Source organism: Notamacropus eugenii, chromosome 1 (genome assembly GCF_028372415.1).
Source record: "Notamacropus eugenii isolate mMacEug1 chromosome 1, mMacEug1.pri_v2, whole genome shotgun sequence".
In the NCBI taxonomy this organism is placed as follows: Eukaryota; Metazoa; Chordata; class Mammalia; order Diprotodontia; family Macropodidae; genus Notamacropus; species Notamacropus eugenii.
This window is the reverse complement of record NC_092872.1, coordinates 1,148,760-1,171,531: the sequence shown is the minus strand read 5'-3', so window position 1 is coordinate 1,171,531 and position 22,772 is coordinate 1,148,760.

Sequence of the window (22,772 nt, the reverse complement as noted above, 5' to 3'; positions counted from 1 at the left end):
ACTTTAAACTTCTAGGGCCTGATCACTTGCCTCCCTTTTTCACATCGCTGGGGCACCAAATTTACCTCTGAGAGAATAAGCCCTTCGGTTCCTGTGGGTGTCAAGTAGGATCTAAAAGGGGCTCACGCAGAAACTTTTCTTATTCTTCCACCTGTTCCTTCCCCAGCAATAATAATGACTACTTAAGGCTCAAAATGCTATAAGGAGACTAATTGCTTAATTTGAGAATCACAGAGTATTGCAGCAGGGGCCAACATCTTAAAACTGAAGTCCAGAGAGAAAAGGACTCGCCAAAATCACATCCAGCGACTTAAGAGTTAGAACTGGAACCCAGGCCTTCAGACTCTTAGTCCCGTGCTATTTCCACCCTACCACTGAAGTACTGAACTTTGCCAAACCTGGAACAAGTGTGATGACCAGCAAAACTGGTCTCAGAAGTAAACTAACAAACCAACACACCCCATGTGCCTAAGTCTGTGCTGAGCCGTGTAGGAAGGGCAAAGAAGTCTAGGGAAACTGACCAGGACTTACCTCTTCCACAGTGACACTTTCTTAGATACACTTAAGATGCAACAGTTTCCTCTTGCTTGCTGCAATGTTTTTTGTCTAGGGTTGCGTTTTTCCCACCAGACAGTGGCCAAAATCCAGCCTTAAAAATTAAAGGACAAAGGATGTTCAGGAAGGAGGAGATTCAACAATGTCATGTTGTTCCTGCATAACTGAGGCCAGTCCCAGCTGGTCCTTGTAGCCTGGGAGATCTTCCCAGCAAATTTCAGTCTGGTTCCTCTCCCTACCTCCAAGAAAGACAAAAGCACCTAGGAACTAAATACTGCCTTTGTACCTAATGATTTTCAGAGGAAGGAGTTCCAAATTTTTTTTGTAATCTATTTCTATGTTTAAGGACATAGAAAATTGATTTTAGTTATCCTGAATTCCTCTTGCTGTGGTTCAATTTTCTTTATACTCTATTAGCCCTTAGAAGAGAGGAAAAACTGGGTAACTCGCTCGCCTCTCATGCCCTGGAGGGAGCAGGGAGACCCGAGTAACCCTAGTAACAGATACAGTGAAGCGAAACAAATTCCCACATTTACCTTGTCTAAAAGTGTGCATCTAATTCTGTATATTTAGTTCATTACCTCTCTGTCAACAACTGGACCACATTCTTTATTATTATTCCCTTGAAATCATGGTTGATCAGCTCTTTCAAAGCTGTTCATTTTTAGAATACCATTTTTATAGCATATGTTGTTCTAGTTCTGCTCACTTCAGTCTGCGTCAGTTCATACAAGTTTTCCCAGATTTCTCTCACACTCTTTCATCATTTCTTACATCACAGTAATATTACATTCAAATGCCGTAATTTTTCATCCATTCCCCAACTGATGGACATGCCATTAGGTTCTACAGTTCTTTATCACTCCGGAAAGGCCTGCTACAAATATAGTTGTACCTAAAGGTCCTTTTTCTCTAAATTCCATCTTATTGGTGTATAGGCCTAGAATCAGTGGCCTAATATCAGTGAGTCAGAGGCTATACCCAGTTTAGTATCTTTGGGGACATATTTCAAGGTTGCTTCCCAGAACTGCTGAACCAAAATTCACAGCTCCACTATCAACGTGCCTGTTTTGCTGCAACCCATCCATTTTTTTTTTTTATCATTTTCCTCCTTTGCCAATTTGATGAGTGTGAGGTGCATTGTCAGAGCTACTTTCATTCTATTGGTCATTTGGAGCATTTTTTCTCATATGACTAAAGATAACTTGGGTTTCTTGAGAACTGCCTGTTCATATGTTTTAATTATCAATTAGGAAATGACTTCACAAATTCTTGAATTTCCACCCTGCTCTAGGGAATACAGAAAAACCTTCCAAACCACCATTTGACTTGTATCCTGCTTTCATCCAAGTAACTAATAGATAATAATTATATAGCAGTCTGAGATTTGTGAATCGCTTTACGTATAGTATCTTATTTGATTCTCACTAAAGCTCTGTGAGGTGATTGCTTCCGTTATCCTCCTTTTACAGGTGAAGGCCAAAAAGGTAAATGACTTGTCCAGGGTCACTCAGCTTGTAATTGTCTAAGGCTAGATTTGAATTCCGATTTTCCTGACCCTATATACACTCCACTACTTGGCTGCCTCCAGAAGTGAAAATCAGACCCAACCAATCCAGGCAGGAGTTTAGACATCTTCCTAGATCCCTGGTTCCTGGGCTGTGGTTTTATTTTTCTTATGTTTGTATAAGTCTCAGCTTTCTTCAGACTAGTAAATAAATCATCCTGTTCATTAGTTCCCTGTCAAGTTTCCTGAGGCGAGAAACTAGGTTGTTTTTCATTTTTGTTTCCCTCGCAGGAGTTCAGGCTGCATGCTAGGTGATTAATAAATGTTCATTGAATTTAATCAGCTTGCATGCCATCGCAGTTTATTATGAGTTGGCCACAAGAGCTCCCAGCGAGAATGCCAGAGGACTGAGTAGAACCAGCTTTGAGCAAATACAGAAAAGGATGATTGTGCAATCACTTGCATAGAGTATATGATGTTTGTCCTCCTATCACAGCTGCACAACAGCTGGTAGTCATGCCCAAAGTACAGGCCAGCCTCCCTCCTAAAAGAGAAGGGACAAGGTGAAGGAGCTCAAGAAGTGGCTTTCCCCTCTGCTATGTTATCAAGGAGAGTGAAGATTGAGCTTCATGGGGAAAAGAGAAGAATCCTGACCTGTACCAGGAAGTTGAAGGGCACGTGATTCAGCAGAGAAAGGAAAGAAAAATGAGAGAAGATTTCGATCTATGGAAGAGGTATGAAGTGAAAACAGCTCTTTATCGTCCAAGAAATGATGTGGCTCATGAGGCTCATCAGGATAAAAATCAAAGCTTAAACTGAAAGGGAACTTAGAAGACATTGCATCCAACCTACACACACACAGACACACACACAGACACAGACACACAGACACACAGACACACACAGACACACAGACACACACACACACACACACACACACACACACACACACACACACACACCCCTAGGGAGGTTAAGTGCCATGTTAACTCAGAGAAACCAGTAGGATATTTGAACTTGTGTGTGGATGACAATGCATCATCCAGTGAGAATGTGGTTTCCAAACTTTATGTAGCCTTTCCTTTTTTTACTAACAACAGCAACAAAAAAAAAACAACAACAAAACCTCATGATCCTACATTGTCATCAATGGGAATGAATGAAATCACACTAAGAATGTGAATATGGAGGGGAAAGAGGGTTTGGAATAGCCACTGTGGTGAATGGGATAGCTAAGCAATTAGAAGTAAAAGAATGGCTATGCTTTCAAGCCTGTTTGAGATTTTCTGTTGTTCAGTCATGGCCTCCTCTTTATGACCCCATTTGGGGTTTTCTTGGTAAAGATACTGGAGTGGTTTGTCATTTCCTTCTCTGCTCATTTTACAGATGAGGAAACTGAGGCAAACAAGACTAAGTAACTGCCCAGAGTCACACAGGTATCTGAAGCCAGATTTGAACTCATGAAGATGAGTCATTCTGATTCCAAGTTCAGTACTCTCTTCACTTCACCACCTAACTGCCTGCCATTTGAGATTAGATGACATAAACTTTTAGTGGTCTCAGCACAATTGAAGACATCCTCCCATTCCATTCATTGGTGCTTCAAAGGAAGCACATAATAGGAGTAATCAAAGGAGGCAGGGGTGGGGTTTGGATATTCATGAGTGCCAGTAATACAACGGAGCAGAGAATATGAGAATAGAAGACTAGAAAGTTGAATTGGTTCACTGGAGTCAAGATCTGGAATGGAGGAGACAGCACGGGGTTGAAGACCTTGGCAAGTACTGATGATGGAGGGATTAGATGTCTGAGCATTAAGATGTGTAAAGCACAGAGAGATGGGATAATAGAAGATTATCAATCGTGTGGAAAGTGAGGCTTGAGCTCAGTCTTGAAAGAAATCAGGGACTCAAAGACACAGAAGTGAGGAGGGATGGAGAGTCATTAAGGGAAGTACACGGGAACAGGAAGGAAGAGCATGTCCAAGCAACAGTAAGTTCAATTAAATGTGTGGGGAACACAGTTCCCCAGTGGGTGGGAATTGTGAAAGGCTTTGTAATTGCTCTTAGAAGTAATAATGATTTAGCAGCCTTTATTTATTACTTAGAAGTAATAGTTTATTGAGTAGAAGAGTGACGTGATTATAGGGTTGAAGATTTAGAGATAGAGGGAGTTTTGAGGTGATCTGCTCCAACCTTCTTTACTGTTGAGGAAACTGATGTTCGGTGAGCTGTAGTGACTTGCCCAAGGAAACACAGGTCATAACTGGCAGTCCCTGGATTTGACCTCAGTGCTCTGATTTCACATCTGGTCCGGATACGTAAATAAAATCTTTAGTTCACCCACAAATAGTTCATCCTTTGTATACCTTGAGGACGGGGACTGGTTTTCATTTTGTCTTTGTATTCCCCAAGTGTCTCACAAAGTGTCTTGTATAATATAGTATACACTTAATGAATGTTTGTTGGGTTTTTTTTTTTAATTTTCACAAGTAATTTTGTTAGCTTGTTGCACTGGGGATGGAGTATACACAGAACTGCTTGCTTCTAGATAATGATGTGTGTGGATCAGTGATAAAAGGACTTGGTGATTTGGCACAGCAAAATCTAAGTGGTCCCTTGTTCCTGACTTGGCCCATGACAATGAGAGGGAGGTAGGGTACTTTATCAGATAAAGTGGGAGACAATTTGTGATTCTCTCTCTTCCATAGACATCCCAACTTGTGGCAAGTTATTTCTGTCTCCCTTAAGGCATGGGGGAAGAAACTCCCCTTTTCCCCACAATGGCAGCAAGCTGTTCCCATGTGGCAGCCAGAGCTGGGGTGATCAACTGGGTGTACTTGAATCTAGGCCCCTGGGTACCTCTCTTAACATTCCTTCACTGAGTGCAGGTGACTGAGCATCAGTCTTGAGGTGGATGTATCCAGGCTTGGAGACAAACTCGGGAGTTCAAAACAGTCAGACATCCTGGGTCCATTGGTCAGAGATGTCTAATACCAGAAGTTTCTGCATTGAAGAGGATGTCAATGACAGGAGGAGAGAAGCTCAACCCCTGACCTGGCATGTCAGAACATATGAACTTGAAGAAAACTGAATATTGAAGAGTGAAGGGAAAATGTCCAACTGCCTATTCAGCAGTCCCAAAAACCATTTTGTTTTGTTTTATGTGTGGGATTTTTAAGTTTTAACTTCCTGGGAGAGTATAATTATAATTTATAGTATCTTGTTTAAATTTTCCATCAATTCATGCTTCTGGACCTTTGTACTGAGCAATTCTTTTGTGTGGAGGAAATAAGTATGTATCCTACACTTGGATCCTATTATAAACTGAGTACTTTGCTGCTGCTTCCTTTGGAGACACCCTCAGGATGAGCCAAACCTGAGCTTTAAGAAGTTTTTCTTGTGGTCTAGGTGTAAAGAACCCGGAGTGTGAGAAAAGGAAGACTTACTCATTAGAGGCCAGATTTCTCCAGAACTAAACTTCAGTGCATGCATGGGTCCAAAGCACAGGGAGAGGACATGGCACTCCCTGTATGCTCCATAGTTTCATAAAATAAGAATTACAGAAAAGGTAATAACACATATCTTAGACATATAATAAAGTAACAATAATATTTTTTATGACATCCTTAACAATGTTCGTATTTTTACATAAGATAATTATTATATTAATGTGATAAATGAGTTAGTTTTCCAGCTCAGAGTTCCTCAGAACATAGTGTCATTGATGATACTGCTACTTGTAATATTTTTAACCACTGATTGAGGTTCACATTGTGCCTGTATTTGATATAATAGCCATAGCAGACAGCTGCATTTCACATGAGTAAGTAGTTTTTATTCACCCATAGTGAAAACATAATAAATAACGTTTTCTTCCTTTAGCTCAAACACCTTTCAAAGTACTTTGGTATAAAAAAGTCAACATGTTTCCCAGGGCTTGGCACATAGAAAATGCTTAATAGATGCTCTTTCTTTCTATCTATTTTCCCATCTACCTCCCTAGCAACCTGCCCCCATGTTGTCAAGAAATTTTGCAAAGATCCTCCTTTTACTACAAATAGAGCAAACTCAGTGGTCTTTCCTCTCCATCGATAACAGTACTTACAGGTACCAATGATAAGAATAGCAGTGTGTTTTCTGAGTTTGGGCAGCTCACTCTGTTTCTGTATTTCTTCCAGTTCAATCATTTTTTATTATCTTTGTACTGATATCAGGTGCTCCAGGTTATAGTCTCTTCAAGCCAATTATAGGTTTATCCATCACAAAAAGATGTTATTTCACTGTTTAAAAATAGACAATAAAAAAGAAATGTGATTTAATTATGGACATTTTTGGATGATTACCTACAACTATTCTTGAAGCAATTCAATTTTATCTAAGTTGCAAGTTGGATTTTTTAAAAAATCAACTTAAAAACATCATACTTAGTAAAATCAGACATTGGTCAATAGGGCAGATACTGTGATATTTTCAGTTTCCATATATCTGCTTCACCTCAGGTTTTCACACTTCATCTTCAAATGAAGGAAGCAGGTGAGCCTATGCTGACTAGCAGATGTAACCAGTACTCCCAGAACACTGAGCACGTGTCTCATACTCAATAATCCCTGCACTGTATTCACTGCCACTTAGAGTGAATCCAGTGTCACTCTTCTTTTTGTTTGCTTTGCTCTGAACTTTGTTTTCACTGAAAAAAATAAACAATTATGCCCTTAGGAAAGAGTTTAAAAATGTCCTGAAAATATCTAATAATTTAGCACACCTCATACACGTACGACCAAGTGCTAAACACTCCACAATGCCTGCTTCAGCCATGTTTATAGTCACTGGAATAAATTGTTCCAAGAGGAGGAAAAATTGTTCCACAGGGGGAAGTTTTTACATGGTTGGGGTAGACATCCCCCTAACACTGATGGGTTTGAAGACTATCAATTGCCCTCAGTGTGGTTTAGTCCATTTACTGAAGTGGTTTTACCAGGGTGTGACTGCAGTACATGTTAGTTTCTTGGATCTAAGGGTGAGAGTTGGGTGACAAGTGGACCCCCAAAATGGAAAAGCAGCCCCAAAAAGATCAGACCAGAGGTGCTAGTCTTTCCTGACCAGCCCATACACCCCACTGACATACACTGACTCAGTGCATGCCAACCGTATTTGGACAAGTGCAGGTAACCTATGGTCAGCATCCCAACTTCTTAAAGGGACAGGTGGCATTCAGTCTTGGATGACTGAATAACAGGTTTGTGATGCCCTTAGATGTCTGAGGCTGTATTGATGACTTCTCTCTGCTGCTGGTGATACATTTGGGCAAAGTGGTCAGAAGAAATCTAAAAAGGATTGCCAAGGATCCCCAAATCCTAGGCAAGAAACAAAAAACATTAGGGGCATAAGTGGCCTTATCTTTACTGCTGCCTATTGAAGGCAAAGGCATCAGACGAAAGGCATATTTGGAAAAAGAATAACTCGTTAAGAAGATGGTGTAAAAAATACCATTGGATTTCTGAATGACAATTCCAAAACTAAGACTGTTGAGCTCTCACTAGGGACAGAGTAGATCTAATGAGAGCTAGTAGACATTTTAAAAAAATCTGTGATAAAAGAACTCTCAACTGAAAAGATAAGCATAAGAAAAACTACAATTTTTGTAATTTGTAGAAGAACTGCAATAGAAGTAGCCTTTAATATGACAAATATTGAAGAAATAACATGTATCTTACACACTTCATAAATGCTTATAGAACTGGATCACGTTATGAGAATAAGTAGGAAACAGAGACGAAAATCATGGTAAGAAGCATTTGGGCAGAGATCAACAAAAGAAGAGAACAAAACAGTGTTGTCATAGAAGCATGCTACTTGTATAGCCAATAGTACCGAACTCAAATAGAAACAGATCCCTGCTGTCCACATAGTGTTTAGAAAACCACAAATTAACATCATCTGAGTTGTATTTTCATTGAATATTATTATAATATTTTTACTTATTTTGTTAAACACTTCTTGATTGTATTTTAATTTGATTCGGGCCACACTTGGCCATTCTGGAGGCTGCATGTGGCTTTAGGTTGAGAGCTTGACACCTCTGCACGTGGACTACCAACACAGAAGGAGTAACTAAATGAGGAATTCAGTAAACATAAGCCTGTCATGGTAGTATGATATAGTATTGACAGGAAATTCCAATTACCTGGCTCTCTGGAGAGTTCTTGCTCTCTCCAGCCAAGACAAAATAGATGACAATTTCTTGCCTTGACTTCACATTAATTTCATCTTTCAAAACTTTGAAAAAGATCTAATTCTGATCCACAAGAAGGATCAAAAAGTTGAAAGGCTAAAGTTGAAAGAAGTTGAAAGGACAGGACCTTTGGGGAAAAGTGACTACTCTAGCTTAGAATTTGTCATAGAGGAGAGAAAAGCTGATGATCACTTGACATGCACTCTAGAAAGCAGATTTCAAATGTGTTTAGAGACAGTATACATATTATTTCATAGACCAAAAATCATAAAGAGGAAGCTAGCCTCAAAGGGATAGGGGTTCTGAAGAATGAAGTTCTGAAGACACAAGAAATGATATTGATAAAGGACAAAAATAAGAGTTATCTAAAGAGAGAGGAGTGTAGCACAGGAAATAGCAAACAATTTAGCTTTTTTTAAAAAAGTATTTATTTTTATATTATTACAGTTTTCTGATATACCTCCTCCTGTCCCCACATTGAATTTGCCTTATAACAAAAGAAAAATATTTAAGCCAACTTGGCCTACAAAATAACCATTCTGAAAGCACATGCCTGTAACACCCCCCGCCTTCCCATCAAGAGAAGCGATGCGTATTTCGTCATCTGCTCTCCAAGCCTGAAATGGTCATTGTTTCACAGTGTGAGTTCAGCTGCCCTAAACCTTATTTTCATTAACATGATGGTAAATGTAGTCATTTTTCATACTGTTCTCATGGTCCTGATCACCTCACTCTGAATCAGTTCATATGCCAACTTAGATTTTAAAAGACATGTGCAGAAGATGTCAGCCAGGACAGGTAATGGAGGATGCTTGCTAAAGGGTGGCATGGTTCTGTGACTATAGCAACGGCAGCTCTGAAGCTTAGCATGCTCTGAGACTGACAACAAGTGCTAAAGAGAGCAGAGCAGGGTTTTGGGTTTTTGTTTGTTTTTTAGCTATATTGAATGGGGAATAATGGAGAATAATAAAAAAAAAAAAAAAGGATAGCACCTCCACAAAGATAATGGATGACAACCAGAAGGCAGGACTCCATAACTCTTAGATTGTTTTCGGTTTCCTCTAGAAAATCTTTGGGCTGGAAAGGACTGAACAAAAATGACTAATAAGGAATCAATATTCAAGAAAAGTAAGGAGGTAGATTGATCTATAGAATTCAAGAAAAATACGAACAACATCCCAGAGTAGACATCCTGGCAAATTTCTGAGCATCCAGAAAAAGAAGCAATACAGAACAGGTCATAATAGACTAACTTCAAGGCTTTTTAAACTGGTAGATCAGGGGAATACTTGAAGAAAACTAGTTGGCTAGTTTTCACCAAAACATCTGACAGTGCCTCCTATACTGTGTTGGAAGACAAGGTGAAGGGATATAGTTCAGATAACAATAGGAAGGCAGAACCAGAACTGGTCGAATGGATGGATCCTAAGAACACAGCTATCCGTTCTCCTTTGCAACTTTCCCTATCACCATTTCCATATAGCACAGGTTAGCATAAGAAATTAAATCAGATGACACAGAAAAAGTTTAGAAACTCAGAAATGCATATACATATATATTATTGTATAATATCAATCTACATTTTACAATAAGGTACTGTAAACAATCACATAAAAGAAAAAGAAAAAATTCACATTTCTTTCCTGATATGAAGAGAGCACCAAAAATTTTATGTGGATTTTCCAGATCATGGGTGGCACCATATCCCTGACCCCCATGATGCGGACGGGATAACTGTAATTATTAATGATTTGACATCAACTTGAAATGGTTCTCCTAGAGTGCCCCCTAAGGATCTGTGCTTGATCTATGGATCCAGGAAAACAATATAAAAAATGATTACTTTTTTGTAAATGTGTAGCTGATAAAGAGTTGGTCTCTGGACCAGGGGAATGAGTTTAGATCCCCCTTCTGATACATACTGGCTGTGTGGCCCTGAGGAGGTCCTTGAACCTCTCTGTGCTCAAAGCAACTCTGAAACTAGAACTTGCAGAGTAGATGCCCTCCTGAATGGCAGAGAAGATTTCCTTGCCAAGGAGTCCCTTCTGTCAATGAAATCATAGGCCCAGTCCCTATTCCTGTCTATAACCCTGTCAGTGATATGGAGCATGTCATTGGATGTGCGAATGCCGAAAGACCCAGAGGGATACGTTACACGTTGGAAGACAAAATCCAAAAAGATTTTGATAAGTTAGAACCTTGTGCCAAATCTAACAAAATCAAATGTAATAGGGATAAGTATCAAAAGTCCTGGGTAAGAGAACTGGAACAGCATCCTCTTTAACAATACTAATGCTATACCTATCCTGGGTTCAAAAAAACCAACTTCACAAGTATGAGGAGAGGCATAAGTAAATATCAGCTAATCTGAAATATCTGAAGGTTTTCAGGGATTGTAAATGCAATATGATTCAATGGCATGATTCAGCAGCCCACAAAAGCCTAATGTTATCTTGTTATATTGAGAGGCATTGTGGGTCGTATGTGTACAAAAATATTTATAGCAGTCCTTTTTACGCTAGAAGCCAAGAAATAGAAACTAAAGGGTTACATCAACTGAGGAATGGTTGAAAATTATGGCAAGTGAATATAATAGAATAATATTGTGCTGTAAGAAATGAATAATGAAATGTTTTTAGAAAAATCTGGAATGCAGAAGTGATGCAGAGTGAAGTAAATAGAACCAGGAGAGCAATTCATACTGTAACATTAGCACTGAAAAATATTTTTGTTGGAACACTAATGCATTGTTGGTGGAATTGTGAACTGATCCAACCATTCAGCAGTTTAGAACTATGCCCAAAGGGCTGTAAAAACATGCACACCCTTTGATCCAGCAATGCCACTACTAGGCAGTGATCATGAAAGAGATCAGGAAAAGGGGGGAAGGTCCTACACACACAAAAATATTTATAGCAGCTCTTTTTGTGGTGGCAAAGAATTGGAAACTGAGGGGATGCCCATCAAGTGGGGAATGGCTAAACAAGCTGTGGTATGTGAATGTAATAGAATACTATTTTTTCCATGAGAAATGGTGAGCAGGCAAATTTCAGAAAAATCTGAAAAGATTTACATGAACTGATACTGAGTAAAGTGAGCAGGATCAAGGGAACACTGTACACAGTAACAGCAACGTTGTGTGATGACCTCTTGGCTAGACTAAGCTCTTCTCAGCAATGCAATGATCTAAGACAATTCCAGAAGACTTATAATGGAAAATACTAGCCACATTCAGAGAAAGAACTGTGGAGTCTGAATGTAAATCAAGGCACACTGTTTTCTCTTTTTTTGTTGTTTTTTTCTTCCTTGTGGTTTCCCCTTTTCTTCTGATTCTTCTTTCACAACATGACTAATGTGAAAATATATTTAATATGATCATACATGTATAGCCTATATCAGATTGTATGCCATCTTGGGGAGGGGAGAGGAAAGATAAGGGGAAAAAATTCAGAACCCCAAATCTTAGAAAAGTAAATATTGAAAACTAAAAATAAATAACTAAATTTAATTTGAAGAAATAATTTTGAAAGACTTAAGAGTTCTGATCAGTGTGATGATCAGCGTGATGATCAGCCATAATTCTGGAGGACCAACGATAAAGAATACAACTACTACACCTCCCCCTCAAGATTCTGCTGCCTCCCCTGAAGGGGAGTACGATTTCTCTAATACCAAAGGCTCAAACCACTATCTGACATTTCTCCACAATATAATTGATTAGCAAATCAATTTCATTTAACCTATTGACATCTTTACTATATTCATAGATAACCAATTAATATCAATTAGCTTTTATAAAGGGATATTTATCGAAAAGATATAGCAAGAAGAGGATCACATACATTCCCACCTTCCTCCCCACCCCCTATCCCAACCCCCCCCAAAAAACTGGAGATACTTTCTCCTTTCTATTACTTCAGTCCTTGGGGAGAGTGAGTTCAAACTTAAGCTGATCCTACAAACACTCTTCTCCTCTACCCCACCCCCACCCGCAGTTCTGGGTGTGGCCCAGTCAATGGATAATTCACTTCCTTGCTTATAGGACTTGGCATCTTAGCTGCCAGATCAATTTACTGCTATGCTGTCAAGTAGGTCACTCAAGTCTGGCTCCTTCCCAAGCTTGGCTTCTGACCTCTAGTGGCTCTTTCAACCTTCTGAAGTGACAAGATTCCAGCCTTGCTGTTCTGACTCCAATCAATCTTCACCTAATGTCAGGAAAGAATAAAAAATAGGAACAGAAGAAAAATCAGAACCATTCATTCACAGATCACACAGTGTCCCAGGTGAAAGGATAAGGGCCTGAGGCCTTTCTCTCTCCCCAGAGACTTACAGGATTTCTTCTTTCGTTCACCACTAGAAAAAAAAAAGAGAATTTAATTTGGCCTGTTCCTTTCTCTTTATGTACATTCGATTCCTGCCCCACAGCTAGTTAAAAAGATTATCTACATTATGTAGTGAACACACAAGAAACAGTCACAGATTTCCTGCTCCTGCTCTGAACTGGGGGTAGGGCCCCTCCATTACTCATCATTATATGCTTCCAAAACTCAGTTCACTAAGCCCCTCCTTGGGTTGGCAGCAAGCAGAGAGAGTACACTGCACATCCTCTGAGGGCTTGGATCCCATCAGCCAATCCCCCTGTTATATTAAGAAAGATATTCAAGCTGGAGGGCTTCTGATGGAGAGTGGCTAGGAATCATGCCATATGAGGACTGGTGGAAGTGAGAATATTTAGACAAGAGAAGATTGGTAGGAAATGATAACTGTCTTCAAGTGTTTGAAGGGTTTTCATGTAATAGAAAGGTTAGATTTGCCTGCTCAGCCCCAGCAGGCAGAACTGCAGGCAAAGGTGAAAGTTACAGTCAGGTAGATTTTGGCCCAATGTAGGGTTAAACTTCCCCTAAAATCAGGGCAATCCCAAAATGGAATGGGTTGCGCAGGAAAGGGAAGGACTCCCTGTTACTTGCGGGTGAAGACAGGCCTTTATAGAGAATATTTTTTGTTCAAGGATAGATTGGCCTTGATGCCAAGGCCACTGATGTCACTCTGAGATTCTATGATTCTGTGACTTGGTCCACATGAATTGTGAGGAAAGCCCTCATCTAGTTAGCTGTGTTCAATTTGGGACACAGTCAGAATGTCTGGGCATAGCAGATCTGTGCTGCCTTCCCTCTTCCATTGCCTAGAAAGGGGTGGCTAGCCACAGAGACCACCAGATACATCCTTAGTTTCCTCTAAAAGGATGGTGGACTTTCAAAATCTCAGGGTCCTTCTGAAGGATCCAGGGCTAAAAGCACAGCTTCTTAAGAACTTGGAACAGTCCTCCCAATTCTCCTACCCTCACCCAACAGCAAATCGTCATCCATTGCCAGATGGATGGACTCTGCAGAAGTGACCATCCTGGCATTCCTTCAGTGGAGTGCTTTGTTCTGATGCTTCATTTCAGGGCAACATCTCCCAGTTTCTTCCTGGAAGAAAATGGTGAATGTGACACTGCACAATCCAATGAGGCTCTGAGACGCCTCTGCCACCCAAGCATCTGCCTTCAGTGTCTGTTAATCCCTTTCCCTTCTGCTGGCTGTCCACCCACCAACCTGAAGGAGGGGTAGGAGAATCCACAGACCTGGCTGCCTCCTGACACTTCAGTTGTCTCAGGAAGCATCAGGGGACAGGTGACTTTTGAAGGGAGAAAAGGAAAACTAGCTAGTTAGCCACTTTTTTCCCCTCCCCTCTGAAGTCCTCTATTTTTGCTGTGGGAGCCATTGGAAAGTTCAGCTCTGTCCCTTGGGACCATTCAGTACTTCAACAGAATACTCTTCTTATTTTGGACCCAGGTGGTAGGGCACCCTCCCCAGCACCCACCCCAGTGTCCATACCTAGAAGTGAATATAGGCTTGACTGGAGTCATCTCCAACTAAGCTGAAGCTAAAGAGGGTAGGTAGCCAGAAGATGGAGGTCTGAAGTCAGGTTCAATGAATGACCTAGAGGTGTCTCCCAGAAAATAACTTGTGGGCACTGCCAGCAAACCCATACCTGACATTCACCCTTCTGTGAACCATCCCAGCCAGCCAAACCCTTCAAGTCTCACCCTCCTTCATCCTGGATGTAAAGTTCTAGAAAGAACATTGTGCTTGGGCTCAGGAAACGTGGAGTGCAGTCCTGGATCCCACCATGGTACTGGCCGTGTGATCTTAGCCATGGTTACCATTGAGCTTAGTTGTCTTGGTTGGTGAACAAGTGAGTGCAAACTCACCAGCAGACCCCACACCAGATCATGCTTCACATCCCATTTGGCTGACCACCCAGCACCATCTTGCCATCTGCCTGGCTACAACACAAATGCCTCCTCCAAGTTTTCTGCCTCTTGCTCTGATATAGTAACCGTATCAATTATACCATTATTTCTGGAAAGGATATGTCCATTGACTGCCCTATGGATCACTTTTATCCTTGTAATTCACCAGACCAAAACTCTACTCTGTGACTTTCCTATATGTTATCTCTCCCTATTAGAACGGAAGCTTACTGTCTTACTCTTTGCATTTGTAGTGTGGGGTTAGTACAGTGCCTGTAACATTTTTAACAAATGCTTTTCTGTCCTTCCTTCCTCCGTTTCTTCCTTCCTTCATTCATTCAGGATCTCCCTTTCCTTCTCTGAACCTCAGTTTCCTCAAATATCAAAGGAAGACAACAATCCCTATTCTATCTCCTGTACAGAGTTGTAAAGATCTCTGATAATAGATGTGAATTTTTGTGACTGGTGGAAATGGGAGCAGGTACGACTGAGAGGATGCTTACAATACAGGTGGGGGAAGGATGAAGAGAAAGATACCCACACCTGTTCTATCAGCATCAGGAACCAATGTACTACACAATACAAACCCTGCAGAAAGGTGGCCTGCTCACTTTACACACCAATAGTCTGCACTAAATAACAGGGAGAGAAAGCCTGGCATAGTGTACAGAGAGCTGATCATGGTGTCAGGGAGACCTGTGTTCCAGTCCTTTCTCTGATATCCACTAGCTGGGTGACCATGGATACATCTCTCCACCTTTCAGAGCCCCCAGGCAACTTTCTAAGCCCATCAGTTACAAGACAGATGCTCATCAATGAATGGCCAACCTTACCTCCAAAGCATGTGACCCACATACCTCTTGAGGTGATTGACATACAAAAGGGGCAGCAAGAGACATGCTCTTTTTTTTCTTTTAATATGGCCACTACGTGTATTCATTGAGGTTGATTAGGCTTATTTGTTATAAGGTAATTTTTTTGTTGTTCTTTCAGTTTTAATTGGGGTTGTGGGAAGGGCAGTAGGTTAGTAATAATGATGCAATAACAACAAAAAGAGGGCCATTATAACATTTTTCAAACTGCACAGAAGAGAACACAAGGAATTTTGGAAGGAAGAGCAGACAAGCAGGACAGTTTGGAAAGCAATGTGTAGAGTTGGGTTTTTTTTTTAATGTACTTTTAAAAAGAAAGTGGTATAAAATAGACATACATAGTTTTGGGTAGAAGTCACTTTCTGTGCTCTGCTACTTGTGCAGAAATGTTCGTGTGTGTGTGTGTGTGTGTGTGTGTGTGTTTAAATTCAAAATAACAAATACAATTTAAAAAACTTAAAGTGTCAGAGAAAAAAACACCTAAAAGTAAAAATAAGATGAAATAATATAAAGAAAATGGGCTTGATAACCTCTATTGTCAGCTCTATATCAGCATCCTTTGAGCTTATGATCCTATAAACTCTACTTTAAGAGGCCTAGGTTCATATCATGTCCAGAAACATATATATATATGTGTGTGTATATACACACACATACATATACACATATTATATACACAATATATATACACATGCACACATATGTATATGTATAGTCACATATATACATATATGTGTATCTCTAAGCAATACATATATGCATACATATATATACACATATATGTATACCTACAAATAATACATAGTACATATATTTTTCTGTATATGTTATGATACCAAATATAGAATTTAAGTCTCTCTACCTTTCCCTCCATGTATGTTCCGCTCCTCCCTCTGCTCCATCTGGTGTCAAACACTGCCCTGTGTAACAGTCCTTTCAAAGTTGTGCTGAAGCCACCTCAAACTAGGTCAGAAAAGCTAATTGTTAAATTTTTAGGGTGAGCATTTATACCTCGGAAATCAGTAAATGCTACAAATCAGGGCTTGATTTAATGTTTTGTTGATTGTCAAGATTTAAAAGTGTGATGGAGAAAATGTTGATAATCCAGATTTAACTTTTAAAAAGGATATTGTGTCCCTGTACATTTTTGGAGTACAGAGCATTTGTTAAAAATTCACGAGCATATCCTGACATTATTTATACCTCATTCACAGCATTTCTTGTTCTTAAACTTCCCTCTTCCCTTCTTTCCACTTCTGTAAATCCTAATCATCCTTCAATCCCTAGCTCAGGTTCATTCCTAGAAGAAGCCATCCTTAAACTGTCAACCTCATCTGTAGGTAAAGCATGTTTTGTGTCTCTCTACCTGGTTCTTATCATGCTCTGTCTCATACTAGGGTTATTTTTGTCCCTATCTATCTCCTTACTATACTGTGACCTCTCTAAGACCTTCAGGGACAGTGCACTGGGCACTGTATTGAGTGCCAAGGATACAAAGGAAGACAAAATAACAATTCTTACCCTCAAGGAGTTCACATTCTAATGGAAAAGAAAATTTGTAAATAATTAGGTATATATTAGATAAATAGATAAGATGTGTGTATGTATAAAAAATCTAGATATATATCTCTAAATAACATGATATGTACAGATATAATATAGATTTTATATTTTAAATGTTATATACAATGTAGAAATAGAATATATAGCATATTATATGTTATGCACCTATATAAAATATGTAATATATTATACACCTATATATAATACATAGCATATTGTATGTTGTATACCAATATATAGTATATTGTGCATTATATACCTTTATACAATATATTGCATACAATATATAATATATAGCATATTTATATACCTGTGTGTAATATATTGCATGTTATATGTCTATATAATAATCTATAATCTATTATATCTTATATATGCCTATATATAATATTATATATATTATACATACATACAGAATAGATAGAAGCTAAACTGTAAGACATTGTCAGCTGAGGGAAGTAGAAAAGACCTACAGCAGAACATGGGATCTGAGCGGAGTCTGGAAGAAATTCAGGAAAATGAAGAGGTAGAAGCGAGAAGGCATCCCCTTCCTGGCATGAGTCCAGAGATGGAAGATGGTATTTTGTGCTCTAGGGGCAGCAAGTAAGCCAGTGGAGCTGGAGTGTCCAAAGGTAAAGAAGGTGTAGAAAGGCTGGAAAAGTAGGAGGGAGCCAGCTAACAAAGAGTTTCACGTTGAGAAAGACAGCTTTGGGCGTGGTGCCTCCCTCAATGCCAAACACAGGGGCTTACACACAATGAACTCCAAGGAAACATTTGTATATTTAAGTTTAAGTTGCTTGCCTAGGTTGCTGGAAATACCAGACAGATGTGTTTTCAGGTCAGCATGGCCCTGTCAGATGTGAAACTTTAGCTTTGTTCCTTATTCCTTCTTTCTTGAAGCAGCAGCTTCAAATTTGGTTTGGGGAGGGGTGGAGAACGAAGAAGGAAACTTATTTATTATTGTGCTTTCCAAAATGAGTACTGTTGAGAAATGTAACAGATATTGTGTTACTTTGTTTAATTTTGGGTTAGTGGGGGACTAATGCCTGAAATTCCACCATTCATGCTTCCTCCCTGCCTTTATTACAGCTTTAGAGACATTTCTGAGAGCAGTGAGACCACTTGCATCATCAGTCATGTGCTAACTGCTTGGAGTAATTTTTGGTGGGTGGGAAGAAGGAAAATAATGTGAAAGCCCTGCCTGTGGATGGCTGGGAGCCACAGAAAAGGAGGTGGGCACCTACACCTACCTGCCAACCTTTTTGTTCTGAGAAGGAACTTGCCCTACTTTTAAGAAATTGCCAAGAAACCTTGAAGATAGTCATTCCAGAGAGGCAAAATTAGTGTCGATACTGTTCTGATACATTCGAGGACAAAAAACAACCCAAAAAATGAAAATGCCAAGCCTGGTGATGACTACAGCTGCATCAACAAGAAAACCAGCATGCCAAGCTGGAGAGAGCCCTGGAGCGTGAGGCAAGAAGTTAAAGATATCACAGTACCTGTTATATTTCTCAACATCATTCATTTGGATAAGGATAACACAATAAGTTGGAAACTGCAGCTTTTTAAAAAATTGATATAAGAAGTTATAATTTATTAAAATTTTCAAAAATTAAATGTATATTCAATTGTCTTAATTTTTGTCTGATTATTTTAAAAGATAAGATAAATAGACAGTTTTTTTGAAGAGAAAATCCATCGGAGCAACTAAAACTAGGTAGGAGTAAATAGAGTAGAGATGGTTTAATTAGCAGAATAGTGGAAACACAAAGACAGACAAATTCAGAAAATATGCTACACTTTGTTATTATGATTCACAAATTCTGTTATTGATGAAAAGGGAAAAGACCAGTGTGTTTGCTTTGTAAATGCTTTAGCTACGGATGTCATGAAATCTAATAAAATTAAATATATTGAAAGTGTATGTACAAAATAATATTGACCTTGGTTGATGTCAGTGGGAAATGTTTGCGGAGTGCTGGAAGCAGCTCTAACCGGCTTGCATGATGGTTCAGAATCAAGTGAGACACTATTTGTAAGGCACTTGACGTAGTGCCTGGCACATAGTAGGCACTTAACCAATATCTGTTCTTTTCTCTTCCCTTATTTAATTATCAGTGTGAGAACTTGTATCTCAGAAATCAACCACTTACACAAATCAACACTTAATGTATTACTTTATTAATTGTCTAAAGTGTTAATCATGTCAATAAAACTTAAAAGTGTATTTGTATATATTCCCATCTTCTTCCCCCTTCCAGCACACTCCTGTCATGCTCTATAAACGTTGTTTGAATTTAGCTGGGATGCAGAGAATGAAGTCATTCAGGGAATGAAGTCATCCCAGACTGGAGGCTAATAAAAACAGGTATTTATTTGTCACTTTAAGCTTTGCAAAGTCTTCATTTCCATTATCTCATTTGAGCTTCATCCCTAGATATAGTGAGACATGAACGTAATATAAAAACAAAACACATCAGTAAAATTTACATTTTGAAAGTCAGCATGTAGAATATGCAGGCAAGGTGAGGTGACTTTTACAGAGATAATTAGATGCCTTTAATAAGCAAAAACAAATTAAAGAAAAAACACATCCGTGATATAAAAAGGGGGCTTGTATCATATAATCAAATAAGTTTGCTTTATGGCAATGACCTCCAAAGCGGGGGCACATACTCTAAGAGTAAAGGAATAAGTTAGGATTTTCATTTGTATATTTTTCATCTAAAATATTAGAAAAACTTGAGCTTTATTAATATTTAATATATAGTTGCCGCAGGCGCCTTCACTTGGTCCAAATGCCAGGTGGTCATTTATCCTGTGTGTTATACAAAGTATCTTAAGGGAAGAGAAAGTGTCCACAGTGTAGCATCAATGACAATGGCACTCTTAATCATTTTGTCACTTTCAGCTAAGTACAATCCATAGAATGCTGACTAGAGTTAAGAAGCCCTGATTTCCACTCCCAACTCATTCACTAGCTGTGTGACTCTGGGCAAACAAGTTAACCTCTCTCCAACTCAGTTTCCTCATCTGTATAATAAGGATAATGATAGCACCTATCTCCCAGCATGACTAGCTGCCGCTCAGTTGTGTCCAACTCTTCGTGACCCCATTTTGGGGTTTTCTTGGCAAAGATACTGCCATTTCTTTCTCCAGCCCCTTTTACAGATGAGGAAACTGAGGCAAACAGGGTTAAGTGACTTGCCTAGGGTCACGCAGCTAGTAAGTGTCTGAGGTCAAATTTGAACTCAGAAAGATGAGTCTTCTTGACTCCAGGCTGAGTGCTCTCTCCACTGCGCCACCGAAGAAACCCTTGAGTTAGTGTGACAATCAGATAAACAACCGTAAAACCGAAGTATCATATAAATAGTAGGCACCGTCATGATTCCAATATATTTTAAAGTTTGTGATAGTAAATTTATGCTATCTAAATTATGTTATGTGATATATAATTATCTATATTATTTTAATAGATTATAGATATATCTATTATCTATATTATCTAATATGTAAAATTATATTATCTAATACATAATTATATATAGTTTTTATAGATTACAGATATAGCCATATCTAATTATCTATATTATCTAGTTTGTAAAATTATATTATCTAATATATAATTGTCTATATTGTTTTTATAGATTATAGATATATTTATATCTAATATCCACATTATCTAATACATAGTATATAATATGTAAAGCTATATTGTCTAATTCCAACAAAACTCACACACAGTATGGACAAGTAGCTTTAAAAGATTCCTGCAAAGGAAACATGGATTGAAAATAACCCTAACAGTGTGAGCCTGAGTGATAGCACAGCAGTAATTCTAGCCCAGAAACTCTTAACAAAGATAAAGAGAGGATAAATAGATGACAAAAAGAAATTTCAAACAATTTCCTTGAAAACTTTGATTTATTTTTTGAACAACTACTTGTCAGGTCTGATGAGATTATCATTATTCTACAAATTATTATTTACTCGATGAATTTACCTCCAATCTCCTTAATGATGACCCTGCCCCTAAGTGTAAAATGTGCTTTTGGCAATTAGCTAATGATGGTATTAAGCCATTAAGATCAGTGAGACGTTTTAAAGTGGGCTTTTGTTGCCAAAATATGTGCCACCTAGAACAATTCTCCTATCTGCCCAATTAAACTTGTAAACAACGTTTCCTGGCCTGTTTAAAAACCTTTCAAATGAAACATTTCTTGAACTCACTGGTGAAAAAAATATATTAAAATGCAGCACTTTCAGATTCATTTGCAAGCACATGTAATTGGCATCAGGGAAGGTGGAATTTGATGAACTCAGTGGTTTCTACAAAAGCCTTTGCCTCACTGGGTGATAGCAAAGCGGATAGAGTGCTAAGTCAGGAGTCAGGAAGACTCACCTTCTCGAGTTCAAGTGTGACCTGAGACACTTGCTAGCTGTGTGATCCTGGGCAAGTCACTTAACCTTTTTTGCTTTAGTTTCCTCATCTGTAAAATGAACTGGAGAAGGAAATGGCAAACTACTCCAATATCTTTGTCAAGAAAACCCCAAATGGAGTCACGAAGAATCAGACACAACTGAACTATAAGAACAAATTGTAAAATGAGTGTCACGGTTCAGTGAGTGGAGCCAGCAAGGCCCTTCTCCTTTTAGGATCTCCAAGTCTTTGGGAAGCAGCCTTTGCAGCTAGGAAAGCCATTAAAACCAACCGTCAGGAGAGACTGACCTTGGGGCCCATGCGCAACAAAGCGTCCAACTGAGATTTATTCTTATTAATACTAGCCAAGGCAAAAATATTACACAGCACTAAAAAACAAAACGAAATATTTCATTATTTTAAAATACTGTTTGTTCTTAGCCTTTAAAAATGCCTACTTTTGTGTTTGTTTTATAATGCCCAGGGTGTCCCATACATTTTAGTGTAAATTGCACCAATTATATACACAAGGTAGCATATGAATATAATATACAAATACATTTACAGTACAGGCTCAAGAAGTTCTCACCGACAGCGGGTACACAGTCCAAAAGTTTGGAGACTGTCGTTCCACCCTACGCCCCCAAAATGGCACAGTGGCAACAACGGTCACAGCTAATGCGTATGTAGAACTTCCTACAAGTCAGGCGTTCTACAATGTTTTTCTCTTATTTGATCCTGACCAAACCCTGCGAGGCAGGAGCTTTTATTATTCTCATTTTACAGATAAGAAAACCTAGGTAAGTAGAGGTAAAGCGATTTGCCCAGAGTTACATAGCTAGGAAGTATCTCAGGCCAGATTCAAACTCAGGCCTTCCAGACTCCAGAAACAGTCTGATCCATCCATGTTATTTACTTACCAATCAGAGGTATCACCAGGATTTGACAAACCTAGGTCATTACCCTGGGCCCAGGATCCTCGGCAGGAAAGTAGATCGTTCCCTGAGATGAGCCCAAAATAAGACCCAGGGGCAAGATATGCCTGTATGTATGTTTGTGCATGTTTCTGTGCGTATATTATACATTTAAATAAATGTTTGTATACACACTCATTTAGTATACCTCTGGTTTTTCCTTTTCCATTTACATTCTTCAAGCTGTATAGGATCTTTCTGTGAGTTTTCCTTTTCTTTTCTGTGCCTTGGTTTCTATATCTGAAAAATATAACCTTTTACCTTCCTCAGTGGGCCAGATGATCTGGGGCTTGGAAATCCTTGGACCAAAGAGGCTAGGCATGTTTTCTCCAACCTGAACCTACATTTC